The following is a 7,805-nucleotide window of genomic DNA, read 5'->3' on the forward strand; positions in this document are numbered from 1 at the left end:
AACAATCGATTATATCCTTTTATTTAACCCTGATTTATGGTAATTATAAAAATTAATACGGTCAAATTTACTAATGATCTAGAGATTATTATATATTTTAAAATTTTAATTTATCTAATTGATTTATGCTTATCATATTACTCAAATATTTCTATAAAAACAAATCTAGAAGAAAAACTCTATTATTCATACTATTCCTTTAAGAGTATTGGGTGTATACACATCGGCGGATTTTGCACTTGTTGAATTTCTAAGGTGATTTGAATTTATTTCATATATTTTTATATATTCATGTAATTCATTTTTAATAGTTATATAATAGTTGATTAAATATCGAGTAATAAAAATTGTTTGCGTTAATTTGATATTTACCAAAATTGTTTTCAACATATGTCTAAATAATGCAAGTTTTCATATATTTTATTGACATAGGCACAAATTGATGTATTTTTAAAATGTTTAATCTGTAAACACTTCCCCTATTTTCCTCTCTTCCCTTTTAGTTCCTATACTTTCATTAACTATTAATAAAACAAATAAATAAAAACCAATATTAACTTATTAATAATTAGTTAACTTCTGATTAGGTCCCTAGGAAATTTTTTTTTTTATGTTAGTCCACAAAGAGGAGTTGCCGGAGATCTTTGCTTACCTCCTGGACACTGGCTGAGCGACTGATCGCCACATCTCACTGCTTCTTAGGTTCCGGGTCAGAGGATGTTGAGGGATTTCGAGAGGAAGTAGGGTAGGCTTCCAGCGGGGGTTAGGGTTCTGGTGGGGGAAGAGGGTGCCTGCGGGTTAATTGTTATAGGAATATTTGCTATTTTCTTTGCTTTTTGCATTAAAATTTTAGTTTGGTGTTTTTAGGAAGATATTTGTAAAGTTTTTCTTTAAATTTGATTTTTCTCTTAAAAAAATTCTAGCTTGCCCTTATTCTATAGCCTTATTAATGATCTCAAATTTTTTGCATTACGCACCATATATTCAGCTTTTTTTTTATGTCTTGAATGGCCAATTCCACAACTTTAAACTTTGTTTTCTTTCCTTCCTCTTTGATATGGTTATATACCTTTACGCAAAGAAAAAAACACTTGATTATTGTTAAGAAATTTTATAATAACAACATCTTCATTTTAGCTTTATTAGGCACCTAACATGTTTTGACAAAGCAAAACATATTGTACACCCTTGTTATGTGCACCATTTTGTTGACCATTATAATGAAAACAAATAATATCTATTCTAATACTCATGTATGTTTGTTGATTTGTACTACATTCAGGTTATTATTGATTTCAATTGATTATTTTTTAAATAGATAGAATATTTATAATTGTATATTTTACTATTTTCTCTATTTTTAAAGATGACAACAGAAAATGAGGTAAGAAAAGGACAACTATAGAGCAAGTTCAATCCAGTAACACTCATAACCATCAAGTTCAGATAACTAATGATCAAGTGGTGCAACCATCAATTGAATCACATCAAAACCATCAAATAGAATCATCACAAGAAGATTTTGAAGATTCACTTGGTAAAAATTCTAGTATGTTTTTATAAACTGAGTTAACTAGCTTATTTTAGACTTTTAATATTCAAGTGAAAATATTTATATTTTTTTATTGATGTAAAGTACAAGGGCCAACTAGGTGTTTGGGACTTGAAAAACTCATAAAAGGAAAAAATAAATTGGCAATAGACATAGCAATAGGTAAGGGGAGACCTACTTCATAAATTCAGTCAGCTAAGTTATCTTTTGAACTTGTAGTGATTTCTCGATAATTCATCCCCGTGCTAACAAAACGGAAAGGTTTGAAAAATGAAGATAAATTTCATACCTTGGAAAGCCTTAGTATAAGTGATTATTATTTATGATAAGTGCTTGTTGTTTATATAAAAATTTTGCATGTCCTAATTCAAATCAAATTAAAATTTTAAAACCACATGTGACCCAATCATAATCAAATTAGGACAACATGTGGATAAGATAAATAAATTTCATAATATTTGAATATATTCAAGATCACCAAAGAATACATATCTTGAGGTGATCTAAATATTACAAATTCCAAGATCAGCCAAGAGCACCGATCTCGAGGCGATCTAAATATTCAAATCTCCGGATAAGCCAAGAGCACCGATCTCGAGGCGATCCAAAATACACAAATATCAAAATATATCAAGATTAGCTAAGAGCTCCAATCTCGAGGCGATCCAAAATACTTAAATATCAAGATTAGCCAAGAGCACCGATCTCAAGGCGATCTAAATATTCAAATCTCCGGATAAGCCAAGAGCACCGATCTCCAGGCGATCCAAAATACTCAAATATCAAGATCTGCCAAGAGCACCGATCTCCAGGCGATCTAAATATTTAAATCTACGGATAAACCAAGAACACTGATCTCGAGGCAACTAAAGAAATATTCAAATATCCGAATCAGCTAAGAACACAAATTTCAAGGCGATTCAAAATATCCAAAATTTTAAGATTAGCCAAGAGCACCAATCTCGAGGTGATCTTAATCCCAAAATACAAATCACGAGACAAACATATATATATAATAAATATAATAAATTAAAATAAGAAAAATAAAATAAAATTAATTAAAATATATATATATATATATAAATTATATATATATAAAATTATTAATAAGATATATATTAATAAAATTATTTTATTTTAAATGGTGAGATAAAAGATAAAACAAAACAAATCAAATAAATCAAATATATATAATAAAATAAACCAAATTAGATAAATATATATATATATATATAAAATCTGATAGTATATATATAAATCGAATAAAATAATAAAATAATAATAATCATAAAATAATAAAATAAAATGAAACAATCAAATCGGATAAATATATGTATATATATAATAAAAAAATCAATCAAATCAGATAAATAATGATGATAATAATGATAATAAAAATAATAACTACAATGATATTAATCAAATCTAAAATAATAATAATAATATCAAATAATATATATATATATATATATATATATATTAAGAAAACGATAATAATAATAAATAATAACAATAAAATGAAATAAATAATAATACACATACATATATGTATATATATATATAATAAAATTTTAAAATAAAATATATATATATATATATTTATATATCTAATATGTTTGGTCGTACGTGGTCACGGGATGAGAAAAAATCTCCGTCACCAATCGTGATAACTGGCCACGGTCGTCCACGACAAGGGCCACGATCAAAGAAACCACCTCACGATCTTCACAACTGACACCGGCCTGGCCTTTATAAAAGGACGGAGAGGGAGATGAAAAAGGAGGAGGAGGACGAAAGAGAGGCTGGTTTCTCTGCAAAAGGATACTCATATAAAAAAGAAAATAGAAGACGACGAGGAGGAGGACGAAAGAGAGGCTGGTTTCTTTGCAAAAGGATACTCATATAAAAAAGAAAATAGAAGACGATGAGGAGGGAGCCAAAGAAGAAGAAAACATGGGACCGAGAAAAGGTCAGCCGAATCTAGAGAGAAGAAGGAGGACCGACGAGAGAAATGAGAAGATAGAAGGAGGAGGGAAAACCAACGAGAAAGGAACGTGAAGAGAGGAGAAGAAGTAGCTCATCATTTCCTCTCACTACTAACGTCGTTGTTGTTGCCCCTGCCTACCTTCGGTGCTGCCATTGTTGTTTGCCGCATGCCTTCAGTGCTGTTGTCCTCAACACCACTACTTATGCCCGTAAGCTTCCTCGTACTCACCTCAGCAAACACGCGATGGAGCGGAAGTCTTGAAGCAAGTTCGGGGATGCCGCCCATGAAGACGCTGGAAGCTGCCTTACCATGGTTCTACAGAGGAGATCCTCCCTAAGTGACCAAGTCTCCAGGTAGTCAACCTGAATAAGTAAAGGTTGCCAGTGATACATTAGCTGTTATGAGAAAAGCAGGTGCTATCATTATGGTATGCTGGACATGTGACCGAAAGGGTGATCACTGGACATCAAAGTGCCCATATAAAGATCTGGCTCCATAGGTTGATGCCTTTGTTGACAACCTTCCAAAAGAAACCTTAGCTTCATCAGGTGCTGACAAGGATGCAGGTGGTGCATATGTGCCGCCCAACATGCATGAGAGCAGGTGCTGAGCGATCTAAAACTGAAATGAGACGTCGAAATGATGAGAACTCAGTCCAAGTTACAAATTATTCAGAAGATACCCGAGAACCTGACCTTCTTAAACTTTTCTGTGTTTTCGGCCCTGTTACCCATGTCTATGTTGTTACGTGATCCTGTTGATGTAACAAAAGCTATGGATGTCATTTGGTTAGACAATCTTGTTGATGAAACAAAAGCCATGAAAATTCTGAATGTAAGTTAAAAGGTTATGGGTTTATTCAATATGAAGAAGAGGAGGCAACCCAAAATGCAATAGAGAGGCTTTTAATGACATGCTTTTGAATGATCAGAAAGTTATGTTGACCATTCTTTGGAAAACAGTAATGAGAGGGTGTTGTGAACATGGGAAAGTTTAATAAGACATCTGTAAATAATTTCTCATAATATACTTCAGAAGATGATCTTAAAATGATGGAGAGAGATGGAAGATCCAAGTGCTTTAGATTTATCAATTTTAGATAACCCTGATGATGTTGTGCAAGTTGTGTAGGAATTTAATGGGAAGAAATGGTTCATCGGATCCTAAGATACTGCCCATGATGACACTGTTAATACAACAAAGACATTATGTAACCAAGACTACGGAAATTTGAACTAGCAATTATAACGAAAGAAATATTGATGTGATCAGTTTCAAAGAAGTGAACCAAAAGAAACAACGCACAACTCATTATGTCTATGATTGCATAAGAAGTCTCTCCAGGATATAAAGGAAGCCCCATATTATATAGTTATGTTTGGACTTCAAAAGCCCACAAAACAGATAAATAGGCCTTGGACGAATATATATATATATATAAGGTCTTTAAATCAGTATATATATATACATATAAATATATATTTCTAAATATATATTTCTATTGTTGATTTTAGTTTAGCATCAAAGTCGCATTTGGCCATTTCAAATGGTGGGATATCCCATAAAATTTGACTCATCTTCTTTCATATTCAAAGGTGTTGTTCAATAGAAAAGTCTTTCCTTAAGACTAAACCTGTACATGATTGCAAGATGGGCCCAAAAGTGAATTCCTAGAACACTCTAACTAAAACCAAGGACCCAATAAACAATGCAGAACTATTTTAATCAATACTGGGTTGTATCAAATCTCATTCTATCATATGCAAGAAGTTGATGATGGTTCTCAATGAAACTTTGGAGTTTGAAATATTTCCCAACCCAACGGACTTGTTGTTCCGGGCCCAAAATTTCATACTCATGAATTCCCAATCAATGAATGGAGAAATAAAATGAAGGTCATTAAGCATAGCAAATGGCTGGCTTTCTTTCGCAATCCTCTCACGTAGTATAAGGGAGTCTTTAAGAACAATATACCTGGTTGAGGAATCATAAAAAACTCCACGTGAGATTCTCTCTCTTGTCGAAAGAAATTCATTTTAAAAAAAAATGAATAATATATATGTCTGTGTTTCTCTCAATTATATATATATATATATATTATATGATAACATTACAAGTTTTGTAGTTAAATATATGCATTACATGCATGCATGCAAGCATGTACATGCCCAACCAAACACTTTAGTGGATGTCTCCCTCACAATCAAGACACCTATGGATTCAAAAAAATAAAAATAAAAAATAATAAATAATAAAAAATATAAAAATAAAATATTGGGATTTGACACTACATGCATACGTGCATGATTCAATAAAAAAAATCAAAAGGCTTGGGATCCCACCATGACAGAGATCCACATAAAAATGACTGAATATTAAGCCAAAAAAAAAAAATGCAATGTAATGGCATGCATGCACATATATTTACTCATGTGTATCATTAGTTAAAATGAAGAATTCTCAATAGGATGGGTCCACCATTCACATGGGATTATTTATATATATATAAACATCCCCAGAGCAACATGCTATATTGATTAAAGGATGATGGATGGACATGGTATGATCCTGTCTCTTATAAATTGAATGGAAATCTTGAAGTGGCAAAACAATGTCAAAAGTGGGTCCCACTATGAAAAATCGCATGAATGATGTGTCTAATAAAAATTTTATAAGAATTAAATCCAGGCATTCTTCAGGGCATGCAACCAGCCTTTTATATATGTACATATACATTTATATATATATATATGTATGTCCGAAAGTTCAAAGCAATAACAAAATCACTTATTCTGAAAAAAAGACAAGAATGCTTATCTCGAGTCAAGTCGGCAATGAGACACGCAAGACTACAACGAGGCATATGCAGCGACATGTGACAAAACAAAAAAAAAATTAAAACTAAAGCAGTCAACTCAAGATTCAAGATATGAAAAGAGTTAAGACTCGAAAAATCCATATAAATCGACAATTGGATTCAGCAAGGTCAAGACATCATAAGTCGAAGACCCAAAGAGTTCACAAGTCAAAATATAAATCGACAATTGAACCCATTGGTCTTAAGACATCAGAAGTCAAAGATCCAAAGAGTTCACAAGTCAAGATACAAATAGACAATTGAACCCAATGGTCTCAAGACATCAGAAGTCAAAGACCTAAAGAGTTTCACAAGTCAAAATATAAATCGACAATTGAACTCAGCAGTCTCAAGACATCAAAAGTCGAAGACCTAAAGAGTTTCAAAAGTCAATATTCAAAATCCATATAAATCGATAATTGGATTCAGCAGTGTCAAGACATCATAAGTCAAAGACCCAAAGAGTTTCACAAGTCAAGAATTGAAGGAAGCTTCATAAGCACAAAGCCGAAGCCTATGGAAAGTCAAAATCAAGTTTATAATTCATCAACATATAGAATCTAGAACTGGAAATACAAATCAAATCAAAAGATGCAAAAATTCCCAAGACACAAGTTCATAAGTTCAGATGATTTCAAATTTCTTGTATTTTCGATGAAATCAATGAAATAAATGAAATTGATTGTCACAACTTATTTCATTGTTCACACTTATTTCGTAATCGGAGGTTCCTGCGACAATGTCCAGGGTAATTAACATTAAGGACTTGCCCCTAATCGAAGTCATGAACCCATAATCTTTTGAAGTCATAAAAAGTTAAATTTGATTTGTGATCCATTTATTTTAACCGGTCTAACCATAATAAGAGGCCGGGTGAGAAAAAAGGAGTCCACACTTGTGTATTAGTAATATGAAGTATTCTTTTCTTACAATGAGCATTACTTTTTTTAGATTTTATCGTTAATACATGTGTTTTTGTGTTCTTTTTCGCATATAGGGTTGTAAAGCCAAATAGAGAAGAAAGAAGCCAAAGTAGATTACGAATGGATTATGTTGATGGAATCTTGAAGTGAATAGACGAGAAGACACAAGTTGTGCCCAAAGACATATGAGTGTGTGCCAACTTCCATTATGCTCGATGGAATATGAAAATTGGAGGGGACAAAGGCAATCACATTCAAGTGTTCTGACTTGTGCAAGGCTAGCAAGATTCCTGTCAAATGTGCTTTATTTGAATATGCAAAGCGATCTACGGCATAGACGTGTGCCCATTTATGTTGCCTCGATGAAGAGTGTGGATTCATGAGTGTTTTTGGTAGGTACTATAGCAATTTACTGTAGTAATTACTATTCATAGGCCGCTGAAAACCAAATTTCTGCAAATTCACACGCCCGTGTGGATGCCTGAT

The 7,805-nt window shown here is 32.3% G+C and overlaps 1 pseudogene; it reads left to right on the forward strand.

The window, feature by feature from the left end:
* Positions 1-3,476: 3,476 nt before the first annotated feature.
* Positions 3,477-4,406, forward strand: LOC120273123 (annotated as a pseudogene).
* Positions 4,407-7,805: the final 3,399 nt, after the last annotated feature.

This window comes from Dioscorea cayenensis, chromosome 12, assembly GCF_009730915.1.
Source record: "Dioscorea cayenensis subsp. rotundata cultivar TDr96_F1 chromosome 12, TDr96_F1_v2_PseudoChromosome.rev07_lg8_w22 25.fasta, whole genome shotgun sequence".
NCBI classification, from domain to species: domain Eukaryota; kingdom Viridiplantae; phylum Streptophyta; class Magnoliopsida; order Dioscoreales; family Dioscoreaceae; genus Dioscorea; species Dioscorea cayenensis.